Genomic DNA, 16,473 nt, shown 5'->3' with positions numbered 1-16,473 from the left:
TGGGAAGGTTGCCTAGTGGTTAAGGCACAGGACTCAGGCTCAGGTGTTCTGGGTTTGAGTCTCTGCTCTGCCACAGACTCCCTGCTCAGCCTTGGGAAAGTCACTTCACCTCATTGTGCCCTAGATCCCATCTGCCCAATGGGGCCAACACTGACCCTGCCTCCTGGGCTAAATCCATCCATGGCTGGGGGAAGGGGGGGGGAAATGGAGATACCAACATGGGGAGATTTGGGCTGAATTTCTCCACAGCCGGAGAGTGAGAGCCAGCTCCACAGCGGGGATGGGAGCGAGAGGGGCTCAGGCCAGCTCCACACAGAGGGGGGTCAGGGCTTCAGCCCTGCAACTTCTGCCACTAAGGTGGCTGGGGCTCCCGAGCCGGGGACTTCAGCCCCACATCTTCTGCCAGGGTCCGGGGTTCTCCTGCCTGCCCCAGGGGGGCTCCTCCCCCCGCCCCGTGCAGCTCCTGCTGGGGTCTGGGCTCCGCCCCCCACCTCCCAACCCAGCGGGGCTTCTCCTCCCCTGCCCCAGCCTGGCGCTTCCCCCCCCCCCCTGCAGCTCCTGCAGGGGCCCGGGGCTTCTCCTCCCCACCCCAGCGTGGCTCCAGCCCAGTCGGGGCTTCTCCTCCCCCCACTCCAGCTCGGCTCCTCTCCCGCCCCCACGGGATGGGGGGAGCAGCCTCCCCAGCCGGGGCTCAGGACATTGGGGTGCCAGGGCTCCCCCCATGCGCACGCCTGGGCCCGGGACACTCACACACACACTCTGCCCCAGGGCTCCCCTGGTGCCCAGAGACCGATCAACCCCCCGCCTGCCCTGCCCGCAGCTCCGGCCTCTCCCCTCCCCTCCCACCCCGCCCCGCCCCGCCAGCCGCACCCAGGGGAGCCCCGGGCCCCAGGCTCTGTCCCCACCTGGAGCCCAGCGGGGCCGGGGACAGCTCCTGCTGCAGCTGAGAACAGCGGCTCCGCTCTGGCCCGGGCGGCTCCAGCGCTGCTGGCAGCACGTGGCCACCAGGGAGCAGCTGCTGAGCCCGGGCTCCTGCGTCACAATGTGCCAGAGCCCCGCTCCCAGGAGCTGCCCCGCCCCATGCCAGAGCCCCACCCCCAGGAGCTGCCCCCCTCCCCCATTTGTTCTCCTGCCTCCTTCCCAGCACCCGCTGCTACCAGCTGCTCCCTTCCTGTGTCTGCAAACACCCCCCCGGGCGGGCTGCAGCGCTCGCTGGGGCTGACTCCAGTGGCTGAAGTTGCCTCCATCTCTGATCACCCGGTGGGGAACAAAGAGAGGAGATGGGCCTAGGGTGTGAAAGTGGAATCAGGGGACAGGGAAAGAAGGACTGTTTGGAAAGGTGGGTTTTTTGCGGGGGGGGGGGGGTGTGATCCAGATGGAGTCAGAAGAAATTGGGCAGCAGAGGCTCAGGGAGATTGAGGGGAACCCCCTGGGTGTCCCAGTGTTGGCCAGGGTTTATACAGCACCTTGCACAATATGGGGTCCCAGAGCTGTAACTAGCTATTTTTACACCCAAGGCAAGATTATAAAATTGTGCCTCCCCACGCTGTGCCACCCAGCCCCCTTGAAACACCTCCCCCGCGCCACCCATCCCTGTGGAAACAACCCCCCCCAGCGCTGCCCACCCCGCAGAAACCAACCCTCCTTCCCCAGCGCTGCCCCACCGAAACAGCTGTGGGCCGAAAAGGAAGGTTTGGGGGAGGGAGAAGAAACGGCCCCCATAGGGTGACCAGATCTCACCGTCACACCCCTCTTCACCCCCCAGCCCCCCACTGGCCTGCTGCATCTCCTGCTAGTCAGTCCCCCACCCACCACTCGCCTCCTTTCACCTCCTCCTTCCCCTGCCAGAAACCCCCCTGCCCACCCCTAGAGCCCCTGCTGGCTCACTGCTCACCTCTGTGCCCACCTGCCACTTGTCTACCCGCTCGCCCACCTGCTCCCCACTTGCACCCTCCCCCTCCTCCGACTCTCCCGCCCAGTATAAAGCCTCATTCAGAGCCCCAGGGGTCACTATATTACAGCACACCGCAGTCACTCACTGCAGTACCAAACATTAAACTGCTGAAAATGGTGCCCCCCCTCCAGCCACCAACGTTTTGGACTAGAAAGCTTTGCCCCAGACATCCCCTTCAGAAGACATCCCCAGACTGGCTGAGGGATGCTGGTGTGCCCTCACCTGGCAGCCCCCAAAGAAGGAATTGGGGGGACTACATGGGCAGGGCCCCTCTCTAGCTGAAGCCTGGCAAGGGAGGTACGTGGATCCCACTAGAATTTAAAATGAAAAGTGAGGGAGGGGAGGCTCTGCTGGACCTGGGCAGCTCTAGATACAGCACCAGGCACGTAGGAGGATTTCCACTCCTGAGCCATGGAAGCAGAAATTGACTTTTCCTTTCCAGATTTAGTTAATGTTCAGAAAGGGAATCTAGCGCCTGCCTTCCAGATTTGAACACCTCAACATTCAGGAGGGCTCCAGCTCAGTTTGGGCAGCTGTTACTTCATTTCTCCCAAATCAAATATACTGATCCACTGTCATTTGCTGTAGAAAAAATAGGATAAAATTGAGCAAGAAATGCTTCCCAGGGGTTATTAGGACTGGAATTGCTATTTTCAACAGCCATTGACTTTTTGTTTGTTTTTGTTTTATTTGTTTAAAAGGAAGACAGTGATATTGCATTGGCAAATTCCCCATAGAAAGAAAGAGTGGAACAAAAGAATAATAAAGGCACCTCAACTTTTCCTGATGTATGGAGGACAGTCTTATAATATGCATCCAGATATACTCCAATCACACACTGAAAATTGTTCCATTTTACTGCAGTTCTGTAACCATATGGGAACCAATCCTGTCTGTGTTCTGTGCACATCCAAAATCCCTGCTGAATGACCCGCCCTGGGAGCAAGTTACCAGTGACCCAGGGCTGGGGTGGAAGGAGAGTGCAGGGGTGTGTGTGGGCGGGGGGGAGAGCCCAAGGCTGGGTTGGCAGGGGGTGTGGGTGGAGGGGACAGAGCCCAGGTCTGGGGTGGCAGGGAGGTGCAGGGGGGAGCCCAGGGCTGTGGAGGGGGCAGCCAAAATTTTTTTTTGCTTGGGACGGCAAAAAACCTAGAGCCGCCCCTGCCTCCACGCACGGTGAGGTAGGTAGGAGCGGATCATTATTATCCCTACTCGAAAGAGGGAGAAGCTAAGGCTGAGAAAGGAGAATTGACTTGTCTGAGGTCACACAGCCAGTCAGTGGCAGAGTTGGGAATAGGACCCAAGAGCCCTGATTTTCAAACTCACCATCGGATCTTGAATTTCAGACACTGAATGACCTGAATAAAGTGCTCTCAGATGAGCTCCAGACCAACAACAGTGACAGTAATTATTCAGCAAGTATTTGAGGAGAACTGCAATGTCAGAGAGAATCATGAACTGCTCAGAGACCATTAATGCAGAGAAGCAGCAAAATTCATCAAACACAGAACTGGTTCTGACTTATTTACTTGGTTTTGAAAGAGAACAACAAGGATCTGAGTCTCAATAATCCCCTGCTTAGCCAATCAGGGTAGAGACTGAGGACGGGAGGCTGAGGATTCTCACCAGAGAGCCCAAAGGATGGCCCAGGTCACTGGTGGGGATCACTGCCCGAGCACTATTTCAGGCCCACATTTTTGGGTGGACCTCCCACAGTGGGAGCTGCAGAGCACTCCCCCGCAACACACACACACACACACACACACAGGTGGCAGTGGGAGGGGAACAGGAGAAAGGACAAAAGAAGCAAGAGACGAAGAGAAAGGAGAGAGGGAGAGATGGAGGAAAAGGTGAAACAAAAAGCACAAACCTCAATGTCTCCAGTGATTCTAAGGGACAAAATCCCAGATGCGGAATGAAATTCTGCCTCTTTAAGCTCGTATTTTCCATGCCTAGAATTCAACTGTCACCAGATGGATCAGACTGAACAGGTTTCAAACCTCCAGGAGGCTCTTACCTTCTAAACAGGGACGGCTGTTTTCTAGTAAAATCACTGAAAGGGAAGGAGAAAACTCGAAAGAGGTTCCTCCTGGCGCTCACGTCCGTGAACCCGAATACTCTCTCAGTCCTCAGAGAGAGACCTGGAGAAGGAGACTTGCTGCAGCAAAGCCACAGGGGTCTCTGAGGTTTCCCTGGCCCCTCGGCCCTGTCCTGCCTGGCTGATGTCAGCATCTCTCTGTGAGGTCACCACCTCCCCACCACCTTGGACCAATAGTCTGAGGTCCTGCAAAAGACCTTTGTGATGTCACTGCCACACCCCTCCCTTGCTGTGCCAATGTCCTGCCTCTGGCCAGGCACTTTGCAGGTTTGAGCTACTCCCTGTGGATCACCCCACTCAAGGAGCGTTCGTTCTAGGCAGCAAGCCGGCTAGACAGGGAAACATCAGACGCTGCTCCCAATGCTACACTCGGTTTTTCAGAAATTAGTTGACTTTATGGCCAGAAGAGACCATTAGAGCATCTAATCTGACCCCCTGCATATCACAGGCCTCCTGTAGGATACAAGAGCTACTTTTGGGGCAAACACATTCCAGAAAGGCATCTAGTCTTCATGAAATGACATCAAGAGATGGAGAATCCACCACTTTCCTTGGTAGCTTGTTCCTGTGGTGAATCATCCTCGCTGTTGAATATTTGAGCCTTAATTGTAATATGAATTTGTCTCTTTTCACCTTCCAGCCACTGGGTATTGTTATGCCTTTCTCTGCTCGATTCAAGAGCCCCTTAATACCCAATCTTATCTCTCCATTAAGACACTTCAATACTTCAATGAAGTCACCTTTCAATCTTCTTTTGATCAGCTAAACAGGTTGAGCTCTTTCAATAGCTCACTAGAAGGCATTTTTCTCCAGCCCTCAGAACATTTGGTGGCTCTTTGCTGTCCCAAACTCTAATTTCACAACATCTTTTTCAAACGAGGACACCAAAACTGGAGGCAGTATTCCAGTATCAGTCTCACTGATGCTGTGTCACCTCCTGTGACGTTACTGACATAATCTGTAACTGTATAGATCACCGTTGCGACTACTGTTCTATATTTGCAGCCAATATTGTAGAAAGGTTGTTGTGTAAGGGGTCTATGGAGAGGTTCTGATTGGCTGATTATAATGATGCTATCTCTAAATGTGTATCATTTTTGTAGTTGACATTATGAATATTGGTTCTATGGTGCCCGTATTTCAAAGTTGTGCTCTGCTTAAAGGGAACACCTGAGAGATGATGGTGTCAGTTCTGCCTAGCCGGCTTGATGCAGGCTAGGCAAATGTGAGAACCACTATACTACAGAAAGTCCATTACACTGCCCTGCCCTGCCCTCAAATTCCCTGCACTTTGGTGGTGCTCACCCTGGCACACACTGATGGGCAAACCTGGAGAAACTGGCAGCAGCTCTTTGATGGGTCAGCTGGAAGAGCAGAGGACTGGAGCCAGGGATCAGGAAGTCGTCCTTACATCACCTTTGTGACTCTAGCTTGAAGGGGAGCTTCTTTTTCTTCCCCTTGCTGAGAAGCAGCAAGAGAAGAAAGAAAGGTCCCGTGGGCCAACTGGGTGCAGAAGCCAATGCTGCCTTTTCCTGCAGTGAAGCCCAAAATGAGGGACTCGCATTGAGTAGAGGTAGTGCTGGGCTTCCAGGAAAGAGACCACTGCTGCAGAAATGGGGATGAAACAGCCTGCTGAAGCCTGGGATTGAACCAAGGACCTTTAGACTTTCAGTCTAATGCTCTCCCAACTGAGCTACTTCAGCAACTGTAGGGGGCCTCTTTGGGCTGCTGCTTCTCACCTTGAAGTTTGTTCTCCATAAACCATCTCGCCAGTCAACAATGGACAATGCAAGACGGACATCGCTTGCTATTTTAGCCCTTGGAAACTTCATCAACTAGTCTCTGGATCTCTCAAATGCTGCGCTTCAGTTCATGGGGGAAAGGCGAGAGAAGCGACCTTTGAACAAAGGGCCTGGGGTTAACATCCTAACGCTGTCTGTCTCCGACTGTAACACTATTTAATACCGGCCCACACTATGCTGGTGAGTGCTCCATTGCTAGATGTTAGTACATTTCAGTTACTGTCAAAATTAAAAGTTTCTATATTCTTAAAAGAAATGATTATTTCACTTGCTTATATATGGCATTAATAAATACCCTTTTACACATCTTAGCATGAACATTTATTGTCTTATATGATAGAGAAAATCCCGCATCCAAACTGTGCATCGAAATCATGAAATGAGCTACAAATGCAATAAAAATAAGGTATTCAATGGTTTAACATATGGAGCGGGGCTGGGGGGCACTGAAGACACGTCTTGCCTGGGACACCACTTGGTCTAGGGGAGGCCCTGTCAGGGAAAGCAGGAGTTAGTCTCACACGCCTATTTCCAGGCTGTAATCTGTGGGCGCCCTGCTCTGGGGGAGGGATCGCGGTAGCCCAGACTCAGGGCTGGAACAGGCCCCGGATTGAGGTGGTGGCTGCAGGGTTTGCAGCGCTCTGATGTCTCAGACAATGTGTCTCCCCAAAGCCTCAGATCTGCGTCCCCAGAAGGCTCCTGCGCTGCCTCCGCTCCTTTCACAGTCTATAGCAAGGAGCAGCAGCAAGGGTCAGGGATGAGCCATAGGCACTAGGTCGGGGGGCAGAGGCTTCAGGAGGAAACCCAGCCCCCAGAGCAGAGGGGATAGGAGGCTTTTTCTCTCTCCTTAGCCATGGGCTATAGCTCTGAGAGCTCTGTGAAATGCCTCCCCGCCCACAGCCTGGGGAAGGGGAAGGAGTCTCAGGTTCTAGCTCGATTTGGAGGAGGATCACTGGGCCCTAGAACCACTCGCTGCCCTTTCCCGGAGAAACCTGTGATGCCCAGAACGGGGCTGAGATAAATGCTGACAGGAGTCAGGAATTGCTCCCCTGGAATAGCAGCAGGACTGGGCAGCTGGAAATCTCCCCAAAGGAGCTGAAGCCTTGGTGGGTCAGACATAGATGCCCCAGGTACTGCATGGGAGGCTTAGGTTTGTTTCTGGACAAGAACAGTGAGAGTTTTATTGACTCAACATTTCAGTAGAAAAATTCAGACCCAAAGTGTGTGTGGTGGGAAGGTCGATAGCGGTTTCTTTGGGTTTGATTTAGTTTGTTTTCTCATTCTCATTGTAAAAGCCTTTGATGATTTTGATGGGAACAATGTTTGTGGAAGGCCAAGGACAAGTAAGAAAAGTTAAAAATCTGCATTGGAGTGAGAAGGTCTCTGTGGGCCAGGGCAGGGGTGGAGATTTTCATGGGGAGGGGGTTAAGGATAAACGAGAGGCTTTTGCGGGAACACAGGGGGATGTTTTGCAGTTTAACCTCCCCACTTTCCTGTGCTGCTGCCCAGCTCCGACCCCACTGACACCCCTGTGACGAAGTGGGAATTTTCTGGATGTTTTGTTTGCATCTTGTGTGTACCTCAGTTTCCCCTATTTGTTGCACGATTATCTAGGTTAAAGGTCCAAAATGTGGGGTGCACCCTGCCAGGGGGAATGGAGTAACATTCAGGGGGATGCAACTGGGCCCGGGCCAGTCCCCATTGGGGTGGGGAGGAGGAGCCACCCAGCTCCACTCTTGGCTCCAGCTCTGGCCCCTGCCTCAGCCCCCTTACCCCTGTCTGTGTCCCTTCCCCCTTAGCTGCGGCCCCACTCCCAGCCACGACTCGGGGGGAGCATGGACAGGGGTGGGGGGCATGACCCTGAAGTGTTTTGGGACCACGGATCTCGGTGGTGGGACAAGGGGGTTAAATCTTGGCAGAGACCCCCAAAGGGCAGGTGTGGCTGCTGTCGAGCTGCCTGGGCCCAGACAATGGCCACAAATTCTGTCTCCTAGCAACCGATGGCCGGGGCGCACCTGCTGCAAGAGGCCAGCTGGCCGGGAGGAGTCGGAGAACAAAGAACGAGCTGGAGGCCAGCTGAGCAGGTTGCCAGGGAAACAGGACAAAGGACAGACGAGGGGCAAAGGGCCTGGCTGAGTCGGGCTGTTGGGAGCAAGGAGTCTGCTGGGTTGGGGACTCGAGGGGAGAGCCCAGGCTCTGAGTTCGGGGTCTCCCCAAGATGGACGTTGCTGAATCTTCCTGCTTCCTGTGCGAACACAGAACTTTCCCAGGCTGGATCCCAGACCCCTAACAAACCTTCTGTTGTACAGCGCTGGCTGAGAGTCACTGGGGACTGTGGAAGTTGGGGGTGCAGGACTCCCCTTCGGGGGGGCGGGTGAGGCTTTCCGAGGTGTCCAATTCAGGTGGACTCACTGCAGGAAGCTCCTGGTGTGGAACAGGGGGCTGAAAGGTCCAAGGTCAGTCCCAGGAGGTGCTGAAGCCAAGGAAGCTTCCCCCAGTGAGAGCGTCCCCTGGGGGGGTCACACTGAGGAGGCTCCTGCCTGGGTTTGACTCCGAGCTGTTCCAGAGCACGGAGCCTGTGTGCCCGTCACAGCCCCCCAGCATGTGACCTACAGGCTCCACTCTGGCAAAGCTCCCTGTAAATCAGAGACAAACTCCCCCCTTCTCCCAGTTACTCTCCCCTGCCGAGAACCCAGAGCAGCTCCTGCCTCGCTGGGTCTCCTGCCAGCCACAGCTGGCCAAGGAGCCGCTCCCCTGGGTCCCTGTGCAGGGGCAGTGTCAGTTCCGACCTCACGCGTACAGTGGTGACGCTCCCTGTCTGTCACGGGGGGGACGAGGGCTTGATTCCCTGAGGAGAAAGCTGGGATTGTGACGCCCGTGTATGTCTGCAGCGCAATTAAACCCCACAGCTGGCCCAGGCCGGCTGACTTGGGCTTGCCAGGCTCGGGATCCAGGGGCTGGAGCCCGACCATGGGGACCCTCCCCCCTCGCTAGGTTCAGTGGCCGATATACTGAAGATGAGTTTGTAAGTGGGGAATGTGCACTGGGTGCTGCCACTGGACAGACACTTCCCAGCAGAAGACCCACCCAGTGAATGTGATCTACTCTAAACACATGTGATGAAGGAAAGTCAGCCTGGGGCTCCGGATTTATCATCTCGTACCGACTCAATTCAACTTGCTCAGGTTAGAAAGAAAGATTTTTTTTTGTGAGCCTGAAAATTGCCTCCGGTGTGAAAGTCAGAGCGGGATTATTTCACGCTCACGCACCCTTATCACTATTGAAGGAGTAAAGGAATGTGCAAACCAATGCAGCCTTAACATGTCATTTGCATCCTCAAGCCTTGTCCCTGTGGCAGGATCTCAAGGACAGACAGAAATGTTACCCGGTGTCAGGAGGAGAGAGGAAAGCACTTCCCCTCGTGTATTTCCCCAGGTTGTTGTGCAAGGCAGCAGAGGCGCTTTAGGGCATTTTCTGTCACTGATTTTTTTCATGTTGGTGTGGGAGGAAAGACTTAGACCTGCCAACTTTGTGCAGGGCCGTCCTTAGGATTTCTGGTGCCCTAGGCGAGATTATTAAACTGGTGCCCCTGTGCCTGATCTGCTCTTAGCAACACAAATATAAGCATACAGTATTTGAAAACTTGCCACATTCACGTTATTAAAACCAGTTTAACTCAATTAAGCACACTGTAATGCTGATGCACTAGCACTAAAGAAGTAGCACTATAGAAAAAATTCTGATTTGGCAGAATGATGCAAATACAGTCGAACCCATTTATCTCGACCTCGGTTAACTTGCCAATCCTATTAAGTCGACGTTTTAGTAGTGGAACCGCCAAACTCCCTCTTTGTCTTATCGGTTTCTCATCGGTTATGTCGATTCTTTCATGTCGCCGAACCCTAATATCTCGAGCACAGAAGAGCTTTTGCCACTAACCGAGGTCGAGATAAATGGGTTCGACTGTAACTCCGGCGGCGGCCCTGCGCGGCTCCTGCCGCATCCCTCCCCGGCCACGCGACTCCTGCCCTAGCCCCGGCCCCGCTTCCCCGGTCCCCGCGGTTCCCCGCGTACCCGCCCGCCCGGCCCCGCTTCGCCGCCCGCCCGGCCCCGCTTCGCCGGTCCCCGCTTCGCTGCCCGCCCGGCCCCGCATACCCGGTCCCCGCTTCGCCGCCCGCCCGGCCCCGCTTCGCCGGTCCCCGCTTCGCCGCCCGCCCGGCCCCGCTTCGCCGGTCCCCGCTTCGCTGCCCGCCCGGCCCCGCATACCCGGTCCCCGCTTCGCCGCCCGCCCGGCCCCGCTTCGCCGGTCCCCGCTTCGCCGCCCGCCCGGCCCCGCATACCCGGTCCCCGCCAGTCCGCCCGGCCCCGCCTCCCCGGTCCCCGCTTCGCCGCCCGCCCGGCCCCGCATACCGGGTCCCCGCTTCGCCGCCCGCCCGGCCCCGCTTCGCCGGTCCCCGCTTCGCCGCCCGCCCGGCCCGCATACCGGTCCCCGCTTCGCCGCCCGCCCGGCCCCGCTTCGCCGGTCCCCGCTTCGCCGCCCGCCCGGCCCCGCTTACCGGTCCCCGCTTCGCCGCCCGCCGGCCCCGCTTCGCCGGTCCCCGCTTCGCCGCCCGCCCGGCCCCGCTTACCGGTCCCCGCTTCGCCGCCCGCCCGGCCCCGCTTCGCCGGTCCCCGCTTCGCTGCCCGCCCGGCCCCGCTTACCCGGTCCCCGCTTCGCCGCCGCCGGCCCCGCTTACCCGGTCCCCGCTTCGCCGCCCGCCCGGACCAGCTTGGGCGGTCCGCGGTTCGCCGCCCGCCCGTCCCCTCTTACCCGGTCCCCGCCCGCCCGCCCGGCCCCACTTACCCGGTCCCCGCTTCGCCTGCCACCCGCCCGCCCGGCCCCGCTTACCCGGTCCCCGCTTCGCCGCCCGCCCGTCCGCCCGGCCCCGCTTACCCGGTCCCCGCTTCGCCGCCCGCCGCCCGCCCGGCCCCGCTTCGCCGGTCCCCGCTTCGCCGCCCGCCCGGCCCCGCTTCCCCGGTCCCCCGCCCCCCCGCCGCCCGGCCCGCTTACCCGGTCCCCGCTTCGCCGCCCGCCCGGCCCGCTTCGCCGGTCCCCGCTTCGCCGCCCGCCCGGCCCCGCTTACCCGGGCCCGCCCGCCCGCCGGCCCCGCTTACCCGGTCCCCGCTTCGCCTGCCGCCCGCCCGCCCGGCCCCGCTCACGAGGTCCCCGCTTCGCCTGCCGCCCGCCCGCCCGGCCCCTCTTACCCGGTCCCCGCTTCGCCTGCCGCCCGGCCCCTCTTACCCGGTCCCCGCTTCGCCTGCCGCCCGCCCGGCCCCGCTTACCCGGTCCCTGCTTCGCCTGCCGCCCGGCCCCGCTTACCCGGTCCCTGCTTCGCCTGCCGCCCGGCCCCGCTTACCCAGTCCCGCTTCGCCTGCCGCCCGGCCCGCTTACTGGGTCCCGCTTCTTTGGCTGCCCGGCTCCGGGTCCCCGTCCATGTCCGCCCGGCCCCGCTTCCCCGTCCCGCTTCGCCGGATCCAGCCACGTGCAGGCACCACGGTAAGGGGGCAGGGAGGGGGTGTTGGAGAGAGGGCAGGGGAGTTCAGGGGTGGGGGGTGGTGGATAGGGGTTTATCTCGATCATTGGTTATCTCGACTATTTTTGGCAAACCCCTAGGCCGGCGACATAACAGGGTTCAACTGTAATATAATTTTTTTAATTTGTCAAAATTTTATTGGAAATTTATATGAAGAGGTATTGAAACAAAGATTTGTTTTTAATTAAAAGCAATCTTTCTGGCTTTTTTGGCTGCAAAATCAGTTTAACAAGCTGGGTTTCCAAACAGTGGGAAAATATAACCCTAGTTTTACTGCTAGGTAAAGCACAAAGTGACCAAAATGAAGTCAGCACAGAATCATCTCATCTAGATTAAGGTAGCACAGAAATGTTACAGAAGTCCTATTGTACCTTATTTTTGTTTGGAAAGACATTAGCAGTAGCAGCACATTCACATGATAAAATACATGATAAATCACTGCCTCTAAAGTTCCATCAAAAACTGACATTTTCACAGCTCTAGCATGATCTGCTGTACAGATTCTTCACAAGGAAGTGTCCCTGGCCTTTTTAACTCATATTAACTATGTATTTACTTTATGAAAGTTGGAGAAAACATTGTGAAAATGTAAAACATTGGCTGCCCAACTTCTGGGCTGGCAAAAGCTATACTGACTCACAGGAAAAAAAAAATGCAGGAGAATCTTAGTACAACATATGGTCAGTCTATACCAGGGGTCGGCAACCTTTCAGAAGTGGTGTGCCAAGTTCACTGTAATTTAAGGTTTTTCATGCCAGTAATACATTTTAACGTTTGTAGAAGGTATCTCTCTATGTCTATATTATATAAATAAACTATTGTTATTATCTGAGGTCCTGGCCACTTGGTCCTGAGTAAATGAAACCCAAGACCGGCAGCGGGCTGAGTGGGACTGGTGGCTGGAACCCTAGACAAGGATCCCAGGCCCTGCTCAGCCCACTGCTGGTCTGGGGTTCTGACCACCAACTCCTGCCAGCCAGGATCCCGGATGCCAACCCCCTTCAGCCCGCTACCAGCCTGGGATTCTGCTCACCCAGGCTGGCAGGAGGCAGAGTGGGGCCGGCGGCTGGGCTCCTGACTGGCAAGGGGCTGGCAGCCGGAACCCCGGAGTAGCAGTAGGCTGAGTGCTGCCAGCACCCCAGACTGGCAGCTGACTGAGCCACTCAACCCTCCACCGGCCCTGCTCAGCCCGCCACCAGCCCACTCAGCCCACTGCCGACTGAATGAATGGAACCCCAGCCTGACAGCAGGTTGAGTGGTTCAGCCGGCCTGCTCAGCCCGCTGCCAGCCTGGGGTTCCTTGGGGGTCCCCAGGCCAGCAGCAGGTGCTGAGTGGGGCCGACGGCTGGTATCCCAGCTGGCAATAGGGCAGCAGCCGGAACCCCAGAGCAGTGATGGGCTGAGCCGCTCAGCCTGCCGCCGCCTACCATCAAAAATCAGCTCACCTGCCACCTTTGGCGTGTGTGCCATAGGTTGCAGACCCCTGCTTTATACACTAGTAAGGAGATGAGCGTATTACAGTTGTTGGAGGGCTCTTATCAGGAATAACAGGCTATAGGAAAGTCAGTCAACATTTTTTGTTTCTCTGATGAAAACTGGCCCACTCCCTGCCTCAAACCAAACCTGTCACTAATAATTGTCAACAACTTAATTTTCTGTTTTTGGCTAAGATATTGATTTTAAAAAAAATATTGAAATTGGATTCAGGATTGTTAGCAAGAATTTTTGGCAAACAAAGTTGTTAAATCACAATCTAAATGGCAACACAGTACTGCTTTCATGCTTGGCTCACCCCCCAGCCTGCTGGTCCAACAGCTGCAGTAGACCCCAAAATCCACCTCTTGGGGTGCAGAGTGGCAACAGAAGCAGCAAACCCTCAGGTCCAATCACACGCCAATGGGCACCACTACCAGCCTTACGGACCATGGTGAAGTTAGCACAGCATCTGATCTCAGGGACAGGTCACCCATGGAGCCACAGCAGCTCATCCTGCCCTGTGTAGCTCCCCCCGGATGAGATGGATCGCTGGCAGCTGCCAGCCCGGGGGAGAGGCGCTCCCCAGATAGGGTGCCCAGATCCAGATGTCCTGATTTTATAGGGCCAGTCCCAATATTTGGGGCTTTGTCTTATATAGGCACCAATTACCCCCACCTAGAGTGACCAGACAGCAAGTGTGAAAAATCAGGACGGGGTGGGGGTAAAAGGAGCCTATATAAAAAAAAGACCCCAAAATTGGGACTGGCCCTATAAAATAGGGATATCTGCTCACCCTACCCCAACCCCCTGTCCTGATTTTTCACACATCTGGCTAACCCCAGCCCAGCCCTGTGTGACATTCCAATCCTGGCCGAGGAAGTGAGTTACTTTCACTTTCATTCCTCAGCAGGCAGGCAGCCAGCCTCCTCCCCCCACCTACCCCCCAGCACCTCACCCAACCCAGCCCTGACGGAGGGGAGGGAGGAGAGAGAGAGGGATGCTCCTGGGGAGGAGGGAGAAAGGAGGGGGTGCTCCATGGGGCAGGGCGGGAGAAGAATGGATGTTATGGGGGACAACAAAGGATACTGGTTCCAGAGCCGCAGAGCCTGCCTCACCTCACCTCAGCCGAGGGAGGGGGGAGAGTCACACTCACAGGTGAGCTCCTTCCCCGACCCCTACCCCCTCCCCTTCCCAGAGACCCCAGCAGCCAATCCCCTCCCTCAGCCTGTGCTGCATTCGGCTCTCTCTAGGACCCAGTAGCCTGCTCTTACATGCTCCACTGCTTCCCATCTGTCTGGGCTCCCGGCAGAGCGGTGCCCCCAGACCTAGTGGTGCCCTAGGCGGCTGCCTGTTCTGCCTATGCCTAAGGACGGCCCTGCGCCGCCCCCACCTCTCTGCCCCTCCCGTGACACCTGCCCTGCCCACCGCCCCCACCTCTCTGCCCCTCCCCTGAGACCCGCCCTGCCCGCCGCCCCCACCTCTCTGCCCGTCCCCTGAGACCCGCCCTGCCCACCGCCCCCACCTCTCTGCCCCTCCCCTGAGACCCGCCCTGCCCACCGCCCCCACCTCTCTGCCCGTCCCATGACACCTGTCCTACCTGCCACCCATACCTTCTGTCCCGTCCCCTGTCCAGCCCTGCCCAGCCCAGCCCACTGCTTGCACCTCTCTGCCCCTCCCCTGAGACCTGCTGTGCCCACCTCTTTCTTCATGCTGCTGTTGTTATTCCATGAAACATCAAGGATGCAATAAAAAGCTGAGTTTACTCCAGGGGGAGGAAAGAAAGGAGCCACCAACCCCCTGACAAAGTTCAGTGCCCCAGAGAAAACCTGCCCCCTGCTATTGCAATCACTGCTGTGCTGGGGATATGACGGGAAAGGGACTGTCTGAATTAAGGCAGGATTAATCAAGGCAGGAAATGGACAACAATCCTCAACAATGTCATTAACCACAAACACACTCTACCCGTGCTCCAGCCAGAAGGGAAATGAGCAGGAATTTTTGCAGTTCAGCCATGGACACACTTACACAATGGCACAGCAGTGTGTGTGTTGTGGAAGCTGGTCTGAGGAAACAACTGGAATTGATCACTCAGTGAGAACAGAACTGGAGTGCAGTGAGAGACACATCTCAGCCACTGGGGAAATGGGCAGGAATTCTTGCTGTTCAGCCATGGCCACACGTACAGAGCTGCACAGCAGTGAGTGTGCTGGGGAAGCTGGTCCGAGTGAACAATTGAAATGACCCTTCAGTGAGAACAGAACCAGAGTGTAGAAAGGCCTCTGTGTTAAGTGGTTGTGGCTGAGGCCTTAGGTAGCTGGGCTAGAAAACCATGGGGGTCTTTCTGTGAAGGTCTGATCCTTGCCAGCTAGGCAAGGCTGGTGTGTGGTGTCTCCATGGCTGCACTTTCAGGGTCTGCTCACAACAGTGCCATAGGGAGCCAAGCCTAGACATATTCAGAGGCTAAGGCCAGGTCAATGTTTCAAACAGTGAGTCTATGCTGCTGCAGCTCAGTAATGGAGATGCTCTGTGCCAGGGTTTCTCAAACGTCCTTTCACTGCAACCTCCTTCTGCCAAAATAACTTAATACGTAGCCCTGGAAAGAGAGACCAAGCACCACGGCCCCCCACGGGGGGGAGTGCCAAAGACTGAGCCCCAGTGGGGGGAGGGCAAAACCAAAGCCTGAGGGATTCAGCCCTGGGTGGGGGGGCTCAGACTTTTGGCTTCTGCCCCAGGAACCAACAAGTCTAATGCCAGCCCTGGGGACCCCATTAAAACAGGGTCACGACCCACTTTGCATCCTGACCCACAGCTTGAGAACCACTGCTCCATGCTGAGGGGGGAGAGTTTTCCCGTTGGTGTAGTCAATCCATTTCCCCAGGAGGTGGCAGCTCTGTCATGGGGAGAAGCTATATCAGTGGGGGTGCAAGCTGTGGTGTTTACCACATTTAAGAAGTTTAATCAAACCCCATTTTTAAAACCACCTGTGGTCTGGGAATGGCAAAGGAGCTCGATGAAGCAGGGTCTGTCCTTCAAAGTCCTGGAGACCACGATTCCATACTCCCGTTGTAATGGGGGTATAGTTCAGTGATAGAGTGTTTGATTGCAGCTCAAGTGGTCCTTTGTTCAAACCCAGGTGCCCTCTTAAAAAAAAAAAAGAAAAACATTTTCATTTCCATTCTCCATTATGTTCAGGAGCTCCACCATACAAGGATGCTTGAAATGAATGTGAACACTCAACATTTCGCTGTCCAAATGCATAAAAACCTAGCAAACCTGTCCATCAGCTGAAATCAGTTCCAATCCTCTAAGTGTCTAGTTTATGTTTTCATCAATTAAACAAAGGGATCATTCCCTGAAGCAGAGCACAAGTTTGAAATACAGGCAGCATAGAGCCAATATTCATAATGTCAACTACAAAAAATGATTCACATCTAGAGATAGCATCATTATAATCAGCCAATCAGAATCTCTCCATAGACCCCTTACACGACCACTTCTCTGTGATATTGGCTGCAAATATAGAACAGTGGTCGCAACGGTGATCTATACAGTTACAGATTATGTCAATAATGTC

The 16,473-nt window shown here is 55.9% G+C and overlaps 1 non-coding gene across 1 annotated transcript; it reads right to left on the bottom strand.

Annotated features, from left to right (window-relative positions):
- Positions 1-5,679: 5,679 nt before the first annotated feature.
- TRNAF-GAA lies at positions 5,680-5,752 on the bottom strand. Its single transcript has one exon. It is a non-coding gene; the product is annotated as a tRNA-Phe (tRNA).
- Positions 5,753-16,473: the final 10,721 nt, after the last annotated feature.

This window comes from Mauremys mutica, unplaced genomic scaffold (assembly GCF_020497125.1).
Source record: "Mauremys mutica isolate MM-2020 ecotype Southern unplaced genomic scaffold, ASM2049712v1 001115F_np12_obj, whole genome shotgun sequence".
In the NCBI taxonomy this organism is placed as follows: domain Eukaryota; kingdom Metazoa; phylum Chordata; order Testudines; family Geoemydidae; genus Mauremys; species Mauremys mutica.
This window is presented reverse-complemented; position numbering and strand designations above follow the sequence as displayed.